Source organism: Bubalus bubalis, chromosome 11, assembly GCF_019923935.1.
Source record: "Bubalus bubalis isolate 160015118507 breed Murrah chromosome 11, NDDB_SH_1, whole genome shotgun sequence".
NCBI lineage: Eukaryota > Metazoa > Chordata > Mammalia > Artiodactyla > Bovidae > Bubalus > Bubalus bubalis.
The window spans coordinates 64,035,539-64,053,159 of NC_059167.1; positions in this window are offsets into that span (position 1 = coordinate 64,035,539).

Sequence of the window (17,621 nt, forward strand, 5' to 3'; positions counted from 1 at the left end):
AGTCAGGTGGTCTGGTATTCCCATCTCTTTCAGAATTTTCCACAGTTTCTTGTGATCCACACAATCAAAGGCTTTGGCATAGTCAATAAAGCAGAAATGGATGTTTTTCTGGAACTCTCTTGCTTTTTCCATGATCCAGCAGATGTTGGCAATTTGATCTCTGGTTCCTTGGCCTTTTCTAAAACCAGCTTGAACATCAGGAAGTTCACGGTTCACATATTGCTGAAGCCTGGCATGGAGAATTTTGAGCATTACTTTACTAGCGTGTGAGATGAGTGCAATTGTGTGGTAGTTTGAGCATTCTTTGGCATTGCCTTTCTTTGGGATTGGAATGAAAACACATTTTCCAGTCCTATGTCCACTGCTGAATTTTCCAAATTTGGTGGCATATTTAGTGCAGCACTTTCACAGCATCATCTTTCAGGATTTGAAATAGCTCCACAGAATTCCATCACCTCCACTAGCTTTGTTTGTAGTGATGCTTTCTAAGGCCCACTTAACTTCACATTCCAAGATATCTGGCTCTAGGTGAGTGATCACACCTTCATGATTATCTGGGTCGTGAGGATCTTTTGTACATTTAGTCTCATATAATTAATAATCATTTTGGGGAGGAAAATTTTTCTAGATTCTGTGGCTTGTCTACCAATTACAATGATATATGACAGATTAACAAGAGAAAAAGCTATTTAATTGTGTATATAAGGAATCCCCTAAAGATAAGAGACTGAAGATGGAGTTAGGCAATTGAGATACAAAACTTCTTGAGCTATAAAAAAGGGTAGGGGTCTGAGATACAAAAAGGAAGACAATTCACAGGAATGTGAGAGGAGGAAGTGTTTGGCAAACAAAGTTTAACCTGTTATGAAAATAAGTTTCTTAGGTAAAAAATTATTTTTGGTTTTAGCTCTCTTCCAGGTATAGGCCCCCTTTCCAATGTAAATTTCTTTTATTATTGCAGATTTTCCCTACAAATATAGAAATTTATATTTCTTTTAGATATTTACATGGAAAGTAAAGAGGTTTTCCTGGGTCAGCTGGTCTTGATTCCCTTTAGCTCAAAGTAATCCTCAAGGGAAACTGGCAAATTTGGGGGACACTTATTCTGAACCCCTTCACCATTGAATAAGTTTTCATGTAAACACTATGTATATTGAAGTGCAATTATTTTTATGCTACAGATAAGAAATATGCCCCATTTTGTAAGCAGATAAGGTACTTGTCCCCAGAGAAAGAGAACCAGGCATGGCTTTCTTGACTAAAGAGAAAGCATTTTGGGATGGAGCCATTTTGTGATCTAAGCCTGGCCGTAATGCTTGCCCTTGAGCAGGTCCCAGTAATCAATGATGTTAAGGGAAGTAAGGGAAAGCAGAAACAAAGGAAAAGCAATCAAGAAACAATAGTTCGGTGACAAAACTGGTCCTAGTTTCTGATTCATGTCTTTGAGTTCTGCAAGAACTAAGGCCTCCCTGATGCTGATACTTGCAACTTCAGTCAACTAAAGCTGGGACCCTGTTGACCTTGGCCCCAGTTCTATGCTGAATTCTCCTGTGACCAAGTCCCTTCATGAATATGCATGTACCCTTAGCTTAAAGTTTACCCAGTTTTGCTGTTTGGAGAGACATTGTTTGGGGAAAGATCCACAGTGTTCTTAGTTGCTGCAAATAACAATAGTTTCTTCTTTCTCCCTGTCTTTAGCTCAATACTCACCAAGAGGTAAACCCAGTTTTATTATAATTTCTCAATGACACAAAAAAGAAAAGATGCTACAAAATGATATACAACTTGGTGCCAGATCTACATACAGCAATCAGGATACATTTCAAAATAAATAGATATTTGAGAACAGTTAGGAAGAGAGTGAAATTTAGAATAAAGATGTTTTTACTGCTTTTAAACACACACATAGAATAGTGAGGTTGTTTTTCAGTTCTATACTTACATGTATATAAATATATAAAAATAAAGCTTGACATACATATATTAAATTCATAAGAATAAGAAAACTATGGGACTGAGGATGGAAAATACAGTGAAAATAACAATAAAAAGAGAACAAATAAAGCATCTTGCACAGATGAGTATAACAGCATTTCATGAAACAGTAGAATCAACTTAATTCTATGAATCTGAGTTTAAAATGTTAGAAAATAATATCTGTAATATGAAAATGGAAAGGTTTTATTTCTCACACCATAGTACTTGCTTACACTAGTGTAACTGAGCAGGACCTTAAAGGGCCTTCTTGGGACAGACCCCTCTCCCCATGTCCTCTGCCTGCCTCTTGTTTGTAGAAAAGTTGCAGTCTCCCAGGCCTCCCTTGAGTTCACAAAAGCCTGGCTCAAGAATTAATGACTGAAAGTGAGACTGAGCAGGGCCATGTGGGGCTCCTGGCCACAGAAGCCTTTCTGCGTTCCCATTTCCTATCTGCAGGGAATAGACTTAGGCCTCCATGACCTGCCCTGAATCCCAAAGGGTATTCTGAACAGTTGCTAATCAGGAATGGGAGGGGATGCAGAGACAAGGAGGACATCACTGGAGGTCAGATTAAAGGAACCAGAGAAGTTCATAAGGAGACCACCTGAGGCCATGTTAAAGGAGCGCAGGCCCTGCACACACTTTGATCCTTATCAACAACTCTGCCATCTAACCACTGCTAGAAAACTACTCACCAAATTCCCTTGTTTTTGAAGCATAAGACCACTGTCTCCCCTTTGCCTGACAAAGCAAACAAAGCAATTAAGCTGTTCTTTACTACCTCACCCCAAACTCTGACTCTGAGATTCAATTTGGCACTCATGCACAGAGGCTTGAGGGGACGGAGGTGGAAGGGGAATTCAGGATGGGGAGGACACATGTATATTTATGACCAGTTCATGTTGGTGTATGGCAAAAACCATCACAATATTGTAAAGTAATTATCCTCAAATTAAAATAAATAAATTAATTTTTAAAAAACAAGTATGTGAACATGTAGCAACAAAAATAAAAGTTGTACCAGGAGAACTGGTAAGAATTTAAGCAGTAAATCAACCATAAAGCAGTCAGAAGGTCTTTGGTTCTTCTATAAAGTGCCTACATTACATAATAGTACTTGATGCACATTCCTGAGTTGTTTTGCAGACGCTAAACCCTTCACCAAATGGAAGACATTAACAACTTGAGGACCATGAGAATGTAGCCCCTGGATCTACTGATGTCTAAAGATTGATAATTTTACTCCCTTTGACACTGTCCTATTTCCTCATCAACCAGAGAATTGTGCACGATCTGATCACTTGCCTTTAAACTCCCCCCCTCACCCACCCCGCCCCAACACTTGCCTTTTAAAATGCCTTCCTGAAACCCATCAGGGTGTTTGGGTTTTTTGAGCATTTGCTGCTTTGGACTCCTTGTCTGATGCCTGCGGTGTCATTAAATAAGGGCTGTATGTCTCAAGGACCTCATATAGGAAAAGAGATGGCAAATCCAAAGATAGGTAATTGGGTCTACATAAAAAGTCAGCAAAAAATGTACAGAGCTTGTGAAAGAAGAGGAAAGGAGGTTGGATGTCTAAGATGAGAGCAGGGAATCAGGGGAGGGAGGGAGAACAGAGCATGGCCCGGAACTGGAGCCTGAAGACAAAGGTGGCCAGAGGAAAAATGCCAGTGGGATACCCAGCAGACTTTTTTTTTTTTTAACAACAAAATATTTTAATATTCAATTTTAGTTTTGTAGTGCTTCAACATAAACACCTATCTTGCCCTGAAAATTTGTAAGCAAATTCAGCCCAATGTTGCTGCTATTTAAAGATAAAGAAGGCTGATTTTCAAAGCTTAGAGACGCCTGCACAGAGCAAAGAAATTCCACAAATGGAACTAATTCCAAAATAGCAGGGCTAGAAAAGAAGGCAGGAGAAATATGTCTGTTCCCTGTCCCTTATCCTCATATATGTAACCCATATTCCCCCACCACTAATTACTCTGGGAGAGATTAAGAGAAAGTCCAAGTTCACATGTGAATTAGAGGAATGACCAGGACCTTTTAATTCTGTAATAAGCATTTACATATTATCTCATGTGATTCTCACATATATAAATTAAAGATTAGAATATGATAATTCAGGTGAGAGAAATGGCTATGGAACCTGTGACATATTTCGTGAAGTCATGAAGTCACTCAGTCATGTCCGACTCTTTGTGACCCCATGGACTGTGGCCCACCAGGCTCCTCCATCCATGGAATTTTCTAGGCAAGCGTACTGGAGTGGGTTGCCATTTCCTTCTCCAGGGGATCTTCCCAACCCAGGGATCGAACCCAGGTCTCCCGCATTGCGGGCAGACGCTTTACCATCTGAGCCACCAGGAAGGTATAAATAAAAGCTAAACAATTTAATACAAATCTTCTAATTTACCATGTAATTTTAATCTTCCATGTTCTCTTAGCTATACTACCTCCAAAAGTTACTAGGGAAGAAATACACACCATTTTCAAACTAAAACTTTAAATGTTCTTTTTTTTTTTTTTTAAATGAGAGTGGGTAAACAAGCTCCTTAAGAGTTTATTTTAAACACAAGATAGCATTCTCTTCCTGATCTGTGAGCATATTTTAGAGATTGTGCTGTTCCTTATTATTCCAGTAACAGAATGCTGTAAATAGAGTCTAAGATGGTTCTGCTTCAACAAATGGCTCTGCTAAAGTCATAACACAGATTCAATATGCATTGACTTTGCATGACGGGAATATAAAAATACTTCTCAGAGGCTAAAATTGAATAAATACATAGTACAACAGGGCCTATATCCATGTTTCAAATCTATACTTATAGGTAAAATTAGATAAAAACTTGGCAAGTATTTCTCAAATTCATAAAGCAGACTTATTAAATTAATTATATCTAAATTTGACTAAATTAACAAGTCAATTTGGTCAAAATAGATCTTATTTCCATAGATAGATTCAATCTTAGTGACAGTTAATTTTATCAAATCCTAATGTATGCCTAAAGTCCTTAAAACCCATGTCCACCAAGAGCCTAGGATTTAAATTCTGAGGGGCATACTATTCTCTAATAGAACCTACTATCTGTAAGAAGACAAAATAAGAAGTGCATGACATCTAGTGGTAGCTGCGGCAATGACAGTTATTTGGAAATTTATTTTTAAAGGCGTACCTTGAAGATATTGTCTGCAATGAGGGAGAGCTGAGTTCCATCCCTGGGTGAGGGAGATGCCCTGGAGGAGGGCGTGGCAACCTACTCCAGTATTCTTGCTTGGAGAATTTCATGGACAGAGCCTGGCAGGCTACAGTCCATAGAGTCACAAACAGTCAGGCTCGACTGAGTGACTTTCACTTCACTTCACTTGAAGATATCGAGGGTTCAGTTCCAGGCCACTGCAATAAAGCAAATACAGCAATAGAGAGTCACAGAATTTTTTCTGTTTCCCAGTGCATTTAAAAGCTAAGAAAAAGGAACCCTCTTACACTGTTGGTGGGAATGCAAACTAGTACAGCCACTATGGAGAACAGTGTGGAGATTCCTTTATAAACTGGAAATAGAACTGCCATATGACCCAGCAATCCCACTGCTGGGCATACACAACGAGGAAACCAGAACTGAACGAGACACATGTCCCCCAATGTTCATTGCAGCACTGTTTATAATAGCCAGGACATGGAAGCAACCTAGATGTCCATCAGCAGACGAATGGATAAGAAAGCTGTGGTACATATACACAATGGAATATTACTCAGCCATTAAAAAGAACACATTTGAATCAGTTCTAATGAGGTGGATGAAACTGGAGCCTATTATACAGAGTGAGGTAAGCCAGAAAGAAAAATACCAATAGAGTATACAAACACATATAGAAGTACAGAATGAAGCAGGGCAAAGGCTAATAGAGTTTTTCCAAGAGAATGAACTGGTCATAGCAAACACCCACTTCCAACAACACAAGAGAAGACTCTACACATGGACATCACCAGATGGTCAACACCAAAATCAGATTGATTATATTCTTTGCAGCAAAAGATGGAGAAGCTCTATACAGTCAGCAAAAACAAGACCGGGAGCTGACTGTGGCTCAGATCATGAGCTCCTATTGCCAAATTCAGACTTAAATTGAAGAAAGTGGGAAAAACCACTGGAACATTCAAGTATGACTTAAATCAAATTCCCTATGATTATACAGTGGAAGTGATAACTAGATTTAAGGAACTAGATCTGATAGACAGAGTGCCTGATGAACTATGGACTGAGGTTCATGACATTGTACAGGAGACAGGGATCAAGACCATCCCCATGGAAAAGAAATGAAAAAAGCAAAATGGCTGTCTGGGGAGGCTTTATAAATAGCTGTGAAAAGAAGAGAAGTGAAAAGCAAAGGAGCAAAGGAAAGATATAAGCATCTGAATGCAGAGTTCCAAAGAATAGCAAGCAGTGATAAGAAAGCCTTCCTTAGTGATCAATGCAAAGAAATAAAGAAAAACAACAGAAGGGGAAAGACTAGAGATCTCTTCAAGAAAATCAGAGATACCAAGGGAACATTTCATGCAAAGATGGGCTCGATAAAGGACAGAAATAATATGGACCTCGGAGAAGGCAATGGCACCCCACTCCAGTACTCTTGCCTGGAAAATCCCATGGATGGAGGAGCCTGGTAGGCAGCAGTCCATGGGGTCGCACAGAGTCGGACACGACTGAGTGACTTCACTTTCACTTTTCACTTTCATGCGTGGAGAAGGAAATGGCAACCCACTCCAGTGTTCTTGCCTGGAGAATCCCAGGGATGGGGAAGCCTGGTGGGCTGCTGTCTAGGGTCTCAGAGAGTCAGAAACGACTGAAGTGACTTAGCAGTAGCAGCAACAGAAGCAGTAGATATTAAGAACAGGTGGCAAGAATACACAGAAGAATTGTACAAAAAAGAGCTTCACGACCCAGATAATCACGATGGTGTGATCACTGACCTAGAGCCAGACATCCTGGAATGTGAAGTCAAGTGGGCCTTAGAAAGCGTCACTGCAAACAAAGCTAGTGGAAGTAATGGAATTTCAGTTGAGCTATTTCAAATCCTGAAAGATGATGCTATGAAAGTGCTGCATTCAATATGCCAACAAATTTAGAAAACTCAGCAGTGGCCACAGGACTGGAAAAAGTCAGTTTTCATTCCAATCCCAAAGAAAGGCAATGCCAAAGAATGCTCAAACTACCGCACAATTGCACTCATCTCACACGCTAGTAAAGTAATGCTCAAAATTCTCCAAGCCAGGCTTCAGCAATATGTGAACTGTGAACTTCCAGTTGTTCAAGCTGGTTTTAGAAAAGGCAGAGGAACCAGAGATCAAATTGCCAACATCCACTGGATCATCGAAAAAGCAAGAGAGTTCCAGAAAAACATCTATTTCTGCATTATGGACTATGCCAAAGCCTTTGACTATGTGGATCACAATGAACTGTGAAAAATTCTGAAAGAGATGGGAATACCAGACCACCTGACTTGCCTCTTGAGAAACCCATATGCAGGTCATGAAGCAACAGTTAGAACTGGACATGGAACAACAGACTGGTTCCAAATAGGAAAAGAAGTACGTCAAGGCTGTATATTGTCACCCTGCTTATTTAACTTCTATGCAGAATACATCATGAGAAATGCTGGGCTGGAAGAAGCACAAGCTGGAATCAAGATTGCCAAGAGAAATATCAATAACCTCAGATATGCAGATGACACCACCCTTATGGCAGAAAGTGAAGAGGAACTAAAAAGCCTCTTGATGAAAGTGAAAGAGGAGAGTGAAAAAGTTGGCTTAAAGCTCAAAATTCAGAAAACTAAGATCATGGCATCTGGCCCCATCACGTCATGGCAAATGGATGGGGAAACAGTGGAAACAGTGTCAGACTTTATTTTGGGGGGCTCCAAAATCCCTGCAGATGGTGATTGCAGCCATGAAATTAAAAGACACTTACTCCTTGTAAGGAAAGTTATGACCAACCTAGATAGCATATTGAAAAGCAGAGATATTACTTTGCCAACAAATGTCTGTCTAGTCAAGGCTATGGTTTTTCCAGTGGTCGTGTATGGATGTGAGAGTTGGACTGTGAAGAAGGCTGAGCACCAAAGAATTGATGCTTTTGAACTGTGGTGTTGGAGAAGACTCTTGAGAGCCCTCAGACTGCAAGGAGATCCAACCAGTCCATACTAAAGGAGATCAGTCTTGAATGTTCATTGGAAGGACTGATGCTAAAGCTGAAACTCCAATACTTTGGCTACCTCATGCGAAGAGTTGACTCATTTGAAAAGACCCTGATGCTGGGAGGGATTGGGGGCAGGAGGAGAAGGGGATGACAGAGGATGAGCTGGCTGGATGGCATCACCGCTTTGATGGACATGAGTTTGAGTGAACTACGCGAGTTGGTGATGGACGGGGAGGCCTGGAATGCTGCAATTCCTGGGGTCGCAAAGAGTCAGACCTGACTGAGCGACTGAACTGAACTGAACTGAACGCATATATATGGAATTTAGAAAGATGTTAACGATAACCCTGTATGCGAGACAGCAAAAGAGACACAGATATATAGAACAGTCTTTTGGACTCTATGGGAGAGGGAGAGGGTGGGATGATTTAGGAGAATGGGATTGAAATATGTATAATATATGTGAAACGCATCGCCAGTCCAGGTTCTATGCATGATACAGAATGCTTGGGGCTGGTGCACTGGGATGACCCAGAGGGATGGTGTGGGGAGGGAGGTGGGAAGGGGGTTCAGGATGGGCAACACGTGTACACCCGTGGTGGATTCATGTTAATGTATGGCAAAACCAATACAATATTGTAAAGTAATTAGCCTCCAATTAAAATAAATACATTTATGCAAAAAGAAAAAAAAAAGGAAAAATAAAAAAAACTATGGGGTAATATAAATCTTAATGTTTAATTCCAGGAGAATGTAAAATAAGAGCTTCCCCATTTTGTTTTCTTTTGCCAATAATTTACACAACATGTCTTACATTTTTGTACCTTATTAAAATAGTGAACTGCAAAAAAAAAAAAAAAGTTATGTTATACTATACTGTAGTTTATTACGTTTTCAGTAGCAGTAGGCCTAAAGAAATGTACATGTCTTAATTTAAAAATAATAGCCACCATGTGAGCTTCCAGCAAGTCATAATCTTTCCAATAGTGTCACCACTGTCATGTCAGAGACCACTGATCACAGGACACCAAAGCAAATATAATAATAATGAAAAAGTTGAATATTTTGAGAATTACAAAAATGTGACATAGAGATAGGAAGTGAGCAAATGCTGTTGGAAAAATGGCCCCAGTAGACCTGCTCATGCAGGGTTTGCCATAAAGCTTCAGTGTTTATGAAATTTGCAAGATCTATGAAGTACAGTAAAGCAAAGTGCAATAAAACGCCTGTAATACAGTCTGTACAGGTGAAGAAGAAGAAGTGAAGTGAAGTCGCTCAGTCGTGTCCAGCTCTTTGTGACCCCATGGACTGTAGCCTACCAGGCTCCTAGGTCCATGGGATTTTCCCAGGCAAGAATACTGGAGTGGGTTGCCATTTCCTTTTCCAGGGGATCTTCCCGACCTAGGGATCAAACCCAGGTCTCCCGCATTGTGGGCAGACGCTTTACCGTCTGAGGTAGTAGGGAAGTCCCTCTGTACAGGTAGGTTTGAGCTAATTATTTACAATTTCTTTTTTTCCCCTCATTACTACCATTATAGATTCATGACATATGAAAGCTATATGGTCTTTTTATACAACTTGGTCATATGGTAGTTCAGATCCATACCTCAAAAAAAAGACACAGTATGTTTTTTCCCCAAACACACTTTGCCCTTTGATTGTTTTCTCTAAGTACATTCCTTCTGAATACACAACATGCTGCTGCTGATGCTGCTGCTAAGTCGCTTCAGTCGTGTCCGACTCTGTGCGACCCCATAGACGGCAGCCCACAAGGCTCACCAGTCCCTGGGATTCTCCAGGCAAGAACACTGCAGTGGGTTGCCATCTCCTTCTCCAATGCATGAAAGTGAAAAGTCAAAATGAAGTCCTTCAGTTGTGTCTGACTTTTAGCGACCCCATGGACTGCAACCTACTAGGCTCCTCCGTCCATGGGATTTTCCAGGCAAGAGTACTGGAGTGGGGTGCCATCGCCTTCTCTGAATACACAACTTAGAGTCAACATATTTCTCATCTGATAAAATCGGTTACTTCCCACATTTTAATATATTGAAAATTGCTTCAAAGGTAACATGTTAAAGCTGACATCTTCTCTTTCATTTGCCTTTTCACACAGTTCATGGGGTTCTCACGTCAAGTGGACTGTGGCAGTTTGCCATCATCACCGATGCAATAGACATGAACTTGGGCAAACTCCAGGAGAAGGTGAGGGACAGGGAAGCCTGGCGTGGTGCAGTCCATGGAGTCACGAAAGTTGGACATGACTTGGCAACTGAATGACAACATATTTCATTTTAGGTGCAAGCTATTCTAGTTAAATGGAGAAGGCAATGGCACCCCACTCCAGTACTCTTGCCTGGAAAATCCCATGGATGGAGGAGCCTGGTAGGCTGCAGTCCATGGGGTCGCTAAGAGTCAGACACGACTGAGTGACTTCACTTTCAATTTTCACTTTTCACTTTCACGCATTGGAGAAGGAAATGGCAGCCCACTCCAGTGTTCTTGCCTGGAGAATCCCAGGGACGGGGGAGCCTGGTGGGCTGCCGTCGATGGGGTCACATAGAGTTGGACATGACTAAAGTGGCTTAGCAGCATTCTAGTTAAACAAATAAAAAAGAGCCTCACCTTTATTACTTAGAACTCTTATTTTCAAGCCAATCAATATATTTGTGAAAAAAATACAAATGCATGAAGAAACTTAGGGGAAGAGCATTAAGTGATGAAAATAAAATTAACAACAGCTAATATTTATTGTGAGCATATCATCTTCCAGGTAAGAGTGACATAAGTGATTTATCTATATCTTTCATTTAATCCTCACAAAAGCTCTTTGAGATAAGGTACTGTCTTTATCTGCATTTCTATACGAGAGCACTGAGATTGAAAAGATGAGGCAACTTGTCTAAGATCAAAGAAAAAGGGCTAAGGAATTGTCTGACTCCAGACATGGAGTCAAATCATTTCAAATCTGATTTCACTAACTCATTCATTGTTTCTTTAACTTATTAAACAATATTTATCAAGCACTTAGAATGTGCTAAGAAACTTTCTTGATGCAGGGAACATATTAATAAGACAGAAACACATATTTAAGCAGAAACTTTATAGAAGTTAAGAACAAGCCTTCTTAGTCTCTAGGAAACCAAAGTGAGGAGCAATATTTATAAACAATAACAACAGTAACAATACAAACAAAGAGGAAGAAAAGAAGGAGAAAATGACAATTTCAGTAGAGTATAAGAGAGGAGAGTAAAGAGGAAACCCCTTGGCATACTTTGTTTCAATTACTCCTGTGATTTAAGTACCTTGGGACCAGTGACAAGATGGCATATTTTTTGCAGAGTGGCTTTAATATTATTTATTACAAATTCTAGGAAGTATTCAAAAACTATTCCTTTCACTTTATCTGGTTACCCTATGGAGTATCTTCCCCAGTGGCCATCACATAGTTGATGTTTGAGCACTGCATATTTTTCTCTCCTTGGAACTCTGTTCAAAGCAAGTAATAATTCTAGTGAATGCAAATGTGCATGTTTGAGCTGATAAGCATTAAAAGACAATCAGCAGTAATAGAAGACAGACCTTTTAAGCAAACTGATGACATCTTTCTCTTTCTTTGACTATATACTTCATTGCTTATTGATTTAGAAAATAGGTTATAAGATTAGCATATGGAAGAAAGACACTGAAACTATTTTTTATGGGCACTTATTCAACAACTAATTAGATATTGGATGAAAGTTATTTCTTTCAACTTGCTAAATATGTTTCCCTGTTGGGGTTAAGAATTCCAGTTAACAACTCTATTTTTAGCTGATAGAAAGTGTTCAAAGGGCTGCATCAGCTTGCCCGACAGCCTATGTGATTCTGTGGATAAATCACCATGAGTAAAGCCATGCAATCTTAAAATGATCTATCACAACTGAAAATCAATATATCAAGCACATAAAATAGTGTAAGATAATTCGCTTGCCAAGTGATAAATTACACATGCATATCAATGCCACATGTAATGCAATGCTCATAAAAAGTAAGCTTAAAATTCTTAAAATATATGATTAATGAAACTAGCATAGTCTGAAAAAATATATATTATACTGCTTACACTAACCAATATATTATACTCAGAGTTTTATGCTTCTGAGAAGTGGCATTTACATATACAGTATCAACATTGCAGATAAATCAGGATTTCTTGCCCTGAAGTCCAATTCTTTGGGTAGTGATTCATGTTTAACTTTTAAAAATGGTGATTTACACTAATGTATTTATCATAAAATATTTAATACTCCCTACAATTATTGCCAAAACTATGTTCTAACCCTCTCTATCAAGATGTCCACAGCAATGCTTCCCAAAGCAATAATAAATTTGTGAACTTTGATATTTTACAATAAAGCAACAATATTTCAAACAGAAAATTCTTGTGCTACAAACCTGAGCCTCCTCCTCGGCCTTCCCATCTGCTATAGATATCCATGCTGATTATGCATAGGGCGGGGAGAATTTACTGGTTTAATTTGATTTTGGGTCTATTCCATTTCACTTTCTGCACTAACCATAGTATTCATAAACGTAACCAAAAACAGCCTTTGGGGGAATTCTAATTAACAATTAGATTGTTAATTAGAATTGTCAATTCTATTGACAATCTTGAAGGTTACCTGAACCACATACTCTTGGAAAGAAGTGATGGTTAAGAAAAAAATCTCCCAGTGGGAACTTCCCTGGTGGTCCATGGGTTAGGACTCCATGCTTCCAAAGCAAGGTCGGGATTCAATCCCTGGTCAGGAAACTAGATCCCATATGCCACAACTAAAGATCCTGCCTGCTGCAACTAAGACCCTGTGCAGTCAAATAAATAAAAAATGAAAAAAGAAGAAGAAATAGAAATATCCCACTGCTTTGTGTCCCAGGAAACAATTACTGCAAAGAATCACTCCTCTCTATGTGACTTAGATAATATTGTTCCTCTTGTTTACCAATGGCAAGGCCAAAAATAAACTCTCCAAATCCCAGTCACTGTTTCATAAACGATTAGCTGAACTGCGTGTCCTTGCCAACTAGTCTGGATTAAATGTCCACTAATTTAAATTGATCCACCTTTAGTCATGCTTCAGCATGTCCCTCAGGATCCTAAACTTTGGCCCATCCTTGAGCATAATAAGGCATTAGAATACTGAACAACCTCCCCTTCACTGCTCCTCCTGGGAACCAGCTGACCACAGGAAAGACATTTCCTGGTCAACTGTCCCACCATGTCACCTACTCATCCTCTCTAGCCACATGTATTCCTCCCTATAAAAACATTTTCTGCCTGACTTTGAGATACTTAGAGCTCTCCTGAGTGGGCATGTCCTCCCTATTGCAATAATATTAGCTACTCAGTCACGTTCAACTCTTTGTGACCCCATGGACTGTAGCCCATCAGGTTCCTCTGTTCAGGGAATTCTCCAGGCAAGAATACTGGAGTGGGTTGCCATTCCTTTCTCCAGGGAATCTTCCCATTCCATAGACTGAACCCAGGTCTCCTGCATTGCGGCAGATTCTTTACCATCTGAGCCATCAAGGAAACCCATCACAATTGTTCTCCTTCCCCCATTGCAATAGTCTTTTAGAACAAAGTCTCTCCTTACCAAAGTCAAGATTTGTTTGTTTATTTGACAGCATCAAAAATATAGAAAACAAACCATTGCTACTGATAGCTGAATATTTTTCTCTTTAATTGCTGCATTAGAACATTGTTTTTTGTTTTGTTTTTTTTTTTTAGTAACAGCCTTACTGAAATACACTACATATAACATAAAATTTACCCTTTTAAAACATATAATGGGCTTCTTCCCAGAGGTGGCGCAGTGGTCAAAAAAGCCACCTTCAATGCGGGAGACCTGGGTTTGATGCCTGGTTTGGGAAGATCCCCTGGAGAAGGAAATGGCAACCTACTCCAATATTCTTGCCTGGAAAATTCCATGGACAGAGGAGCCTGGTGGGCTACAGTCCATGGGGTCGCAAAGAGTCAGATATGACTGAGTGACTTCACTTTCACTGCATGAGATTCCATGAACAAGGCAATCTGATCTAGTAGGGGGAGATGGGAGTGTGATCAGAGAAAATTTTCCTGAAAACAAAACAAACCATTTGGTATGACCTCCAGTTAACTTGGACAAGATCAGAAGTGAATTGATCTGGAGGTCTGGAAAGAACTTCCATGAATAGGAAATAGCAAATGCCCATGGGCCAGAATGCGGTTACTAGGTCTGGGTCAAGAAGAGCTACAGATCAGTGTGGTCTGCAGTCAGAATGAACAAGACAGTTACACTATGCAGGACTGCAACATGTCAAGTATCTGGGGTTTTCTCTGGAGAAGGCAACGGCACCCCACTCCAGTACTCTTGCCTGGAAAATCCCATGGATGGAGGAGCCTGGTAGGCTGCAGTCCATGGGGTCACGAAGAGTCGGACACGACTGAGCGACTTCACTTTCACTTTTCACTTTTATGCATTGGAGAAGGAAATGGCAACCCACTCCAGTGTTCTTGCCTGGAGAATCCCAGGGACGGCAGAGCCTGGTGGGTTGCCGTCTATGGGGTCGCACAGAGTCGGACACGACTGAAGCGACTTAGCAGCAGCAGCAGCAGCAGCCCAAGAACAAAGGGAAGCCATTGAACAGTTTTCTGCAGGGCAGTGACAAAATGAGATTTGCATTTTAAACAGATCTCTCTGGCTCTACTGCTGAGAAGAGATTGGAGCGGAGCAAGAGAGGCTCCAAGAGCACTATTAAGGCTATGTTTTCAGTCCAGTGATTTGGATCTGAAATGGTTTTTCATCATAACTATACAATATAATATTCTTGTTATTTATGATCTTCCTCAGAGAGAAGCAGTTTCATAATATGATGTCCTCAGACTTTGGTTTTGGCCATCCAAATTTGAAAGGCACTATATTGCCTGTTGGCAGAAAAACCTTTCCCAGAACTCCTGCGTATTGGGTGAATTTGGCAAGTTTCATGGCAGACCATCTGTGCAAAAATTCTCTGCTTTTCTAGCACATTTAGCTCTGTGGCCCCATTCGGAATTGCCTCAAAATACTGTTTCATTATTTCACTTCAGTTTCAAGCAGAGAAAACAAAAATTAAGAGTTTCTTTAAAAGGTTTATACTCAGCAAATTTTAATTTTTGCTCCTTTATTTTTATCAGTATAATTTCTGAAATAGGTCGTGTTAATTACCAATTGATAAGTGTTGAACATATAATTTTTAAACTTCAGCTTCTTCTAAAGTGTCTCATATTAATAATTAAATCAATGATTCTATGAGAGGACTTCCCTATTTCTTTCTGGCCCTTTCTATATGTGTGACATATAGCAAATCAGGCAGATTTCATATTTACTTGCAATAAATATCTACATTTCTATAATGAATTGTTGTAGACTTAAATCTTCAATGTAGTTTCCTAAAAAATCAATATGGTAAAGATATTGTGAATAAGAACATAAAGCTAACAAGTTATTCACAAGATATGTTTCTGTGAATAAAGAAATAACAGATATGAATTTCTGAGAAGGAAGTAAAATTTAAGTTTAGTATTTTTCTTATAAAAGCAGTACACATTATTAACTCATGCTTTTCCAAATAACAAGTAAAAAATACATTGTGTGTATTGTTTTCAAATCTGGAATTCATAATTTAGCACTTAATCCATAAATAAAATTAGGTGTTACAATTTAGGGTATGATTTCATATTTCTAGTTATTTCTAGAATAAAACAACTATTTACAAGCATTCAAAAATGTTCATAAAGTAAGTTTAATCACTGCCTTATATACATTGTTATTAGTTGCTAAGTCATGTTCCACTCTTTTGCGACCCCATGAATTGCAACCCACCAGTTTCCTCTCTCCATGTGATTCCCCAGGCAAACATACTGAAGTGGGTTCCCATTTCCTTCTCCAGGGGATTTTCCCAACCCAGGGATAGAACCTACATTTCCTACATTGGCAGGAGGATTCTTTATCACTGAGCCACCAGGGAAGTCCCACATCAGATATATAATCTAAAATTTTCATGACTGAAAATAAATATTAGATGATTTCCTCAACCCACAGCAGGCTAAACCTTAAAGAAAATTAGTTTTTTTAGCTAGGTCCATTGGTAAATGGACTCCAAGTACATGAGTATAGAAAAAAGAATAGAACTTTCCAGAGAGCTCTAATTGTAGGAGAAGAAAGCATGAACTGCCATAGTTATACTTAGAAAAGTGAGGAGAGAGAGAGGGACTAGAAAAAATTTTAGAAGGGAAAGATAGAGTGTAAGTAGAAAGATTATTACAAGAGTTACCCTGTGAAAGGAACCATGGTGGAAGTCTGGTATTTAAAGAGGATTTTTATGATGTCCACTCTTCTCCACTGTATCATGGAAATTTCATTAAAAATATATATCATCCATTAAGGTTTTTGGAGTAAGGTATATGCTTTTGTGTATGTATTTATGTGTTTCCCTTTGAGTGTGTGCTGTGGGGCAGGGAACAACGTAAAGTCTGCCAAGACTGAACCCTGGGAAGCCCAGTTGCTCTTGGGCTAAATTCAAGAAATATAAAAAGAAGCAAAGGTAGGTTTTTTTTTTTTTTTTTTAAATCAACTTGTTAGATTTGGTTGGCAAATTTAAAATAAATCATTACCAGGTTAAACCTAGGGAGTGGTTTGGGTCAAAAACTTTTATCTCGAACACACCAGTAGTTAGAAACCTCGCTCTATCATTCAGGATGCAGAGATCTTGCTCAAATGATTGAGTCAGTCAGTTTTGGCATCTATAAATGGGAATGAGAAAATGATAAAACCAGGGATATAAGGATTAAAGTGGATAACAGATATGAAATTCTCAGCATGGTGTTTGGAACATAGTAATTGCTCAATAAATAGTGGATTGTATTATTTTAATTAACTTTCCAAAAGAGAATCAATATTTTTTTATGTATATGCTGCTTTAAGACTTTGTTTTTTCTAAATAATATGATTTCCTCAAAAACAGACAATAGTTTAAAATAGTATAGTACGTGTTCAAGTACCTGGAAAAGGTCAGTGTTCATTTCAATACCAAAGAAAGGCAGTGCCAAAGAATGTGCAAACTACCACACAATTGCACTCATTTCACATGCTAGCCAAGTAATGCTCAAAATTCTCCAAGCTAGGCTTCAGCAGTACATGAACCTAGAACTTCCAGATTTTCAAACTGGATTTAGAAAAGGCAGAGGAACTAGAAATCAAATTGCCAGCATCTGCTGGATCATAGAAAAAGCAAGAGAATTCCAGAAAAACATCTACTTCTGCTTCATTGAAGTGCTAAAGCCTTTGACTGTGTGGATCACAACAAAATGTGGAAAATTCTTCAAGAGATGGGAATACTAGACCACTTGACCTGACTCCTGAGAAATCTGTATGAAGGTCAAGAAGCAAC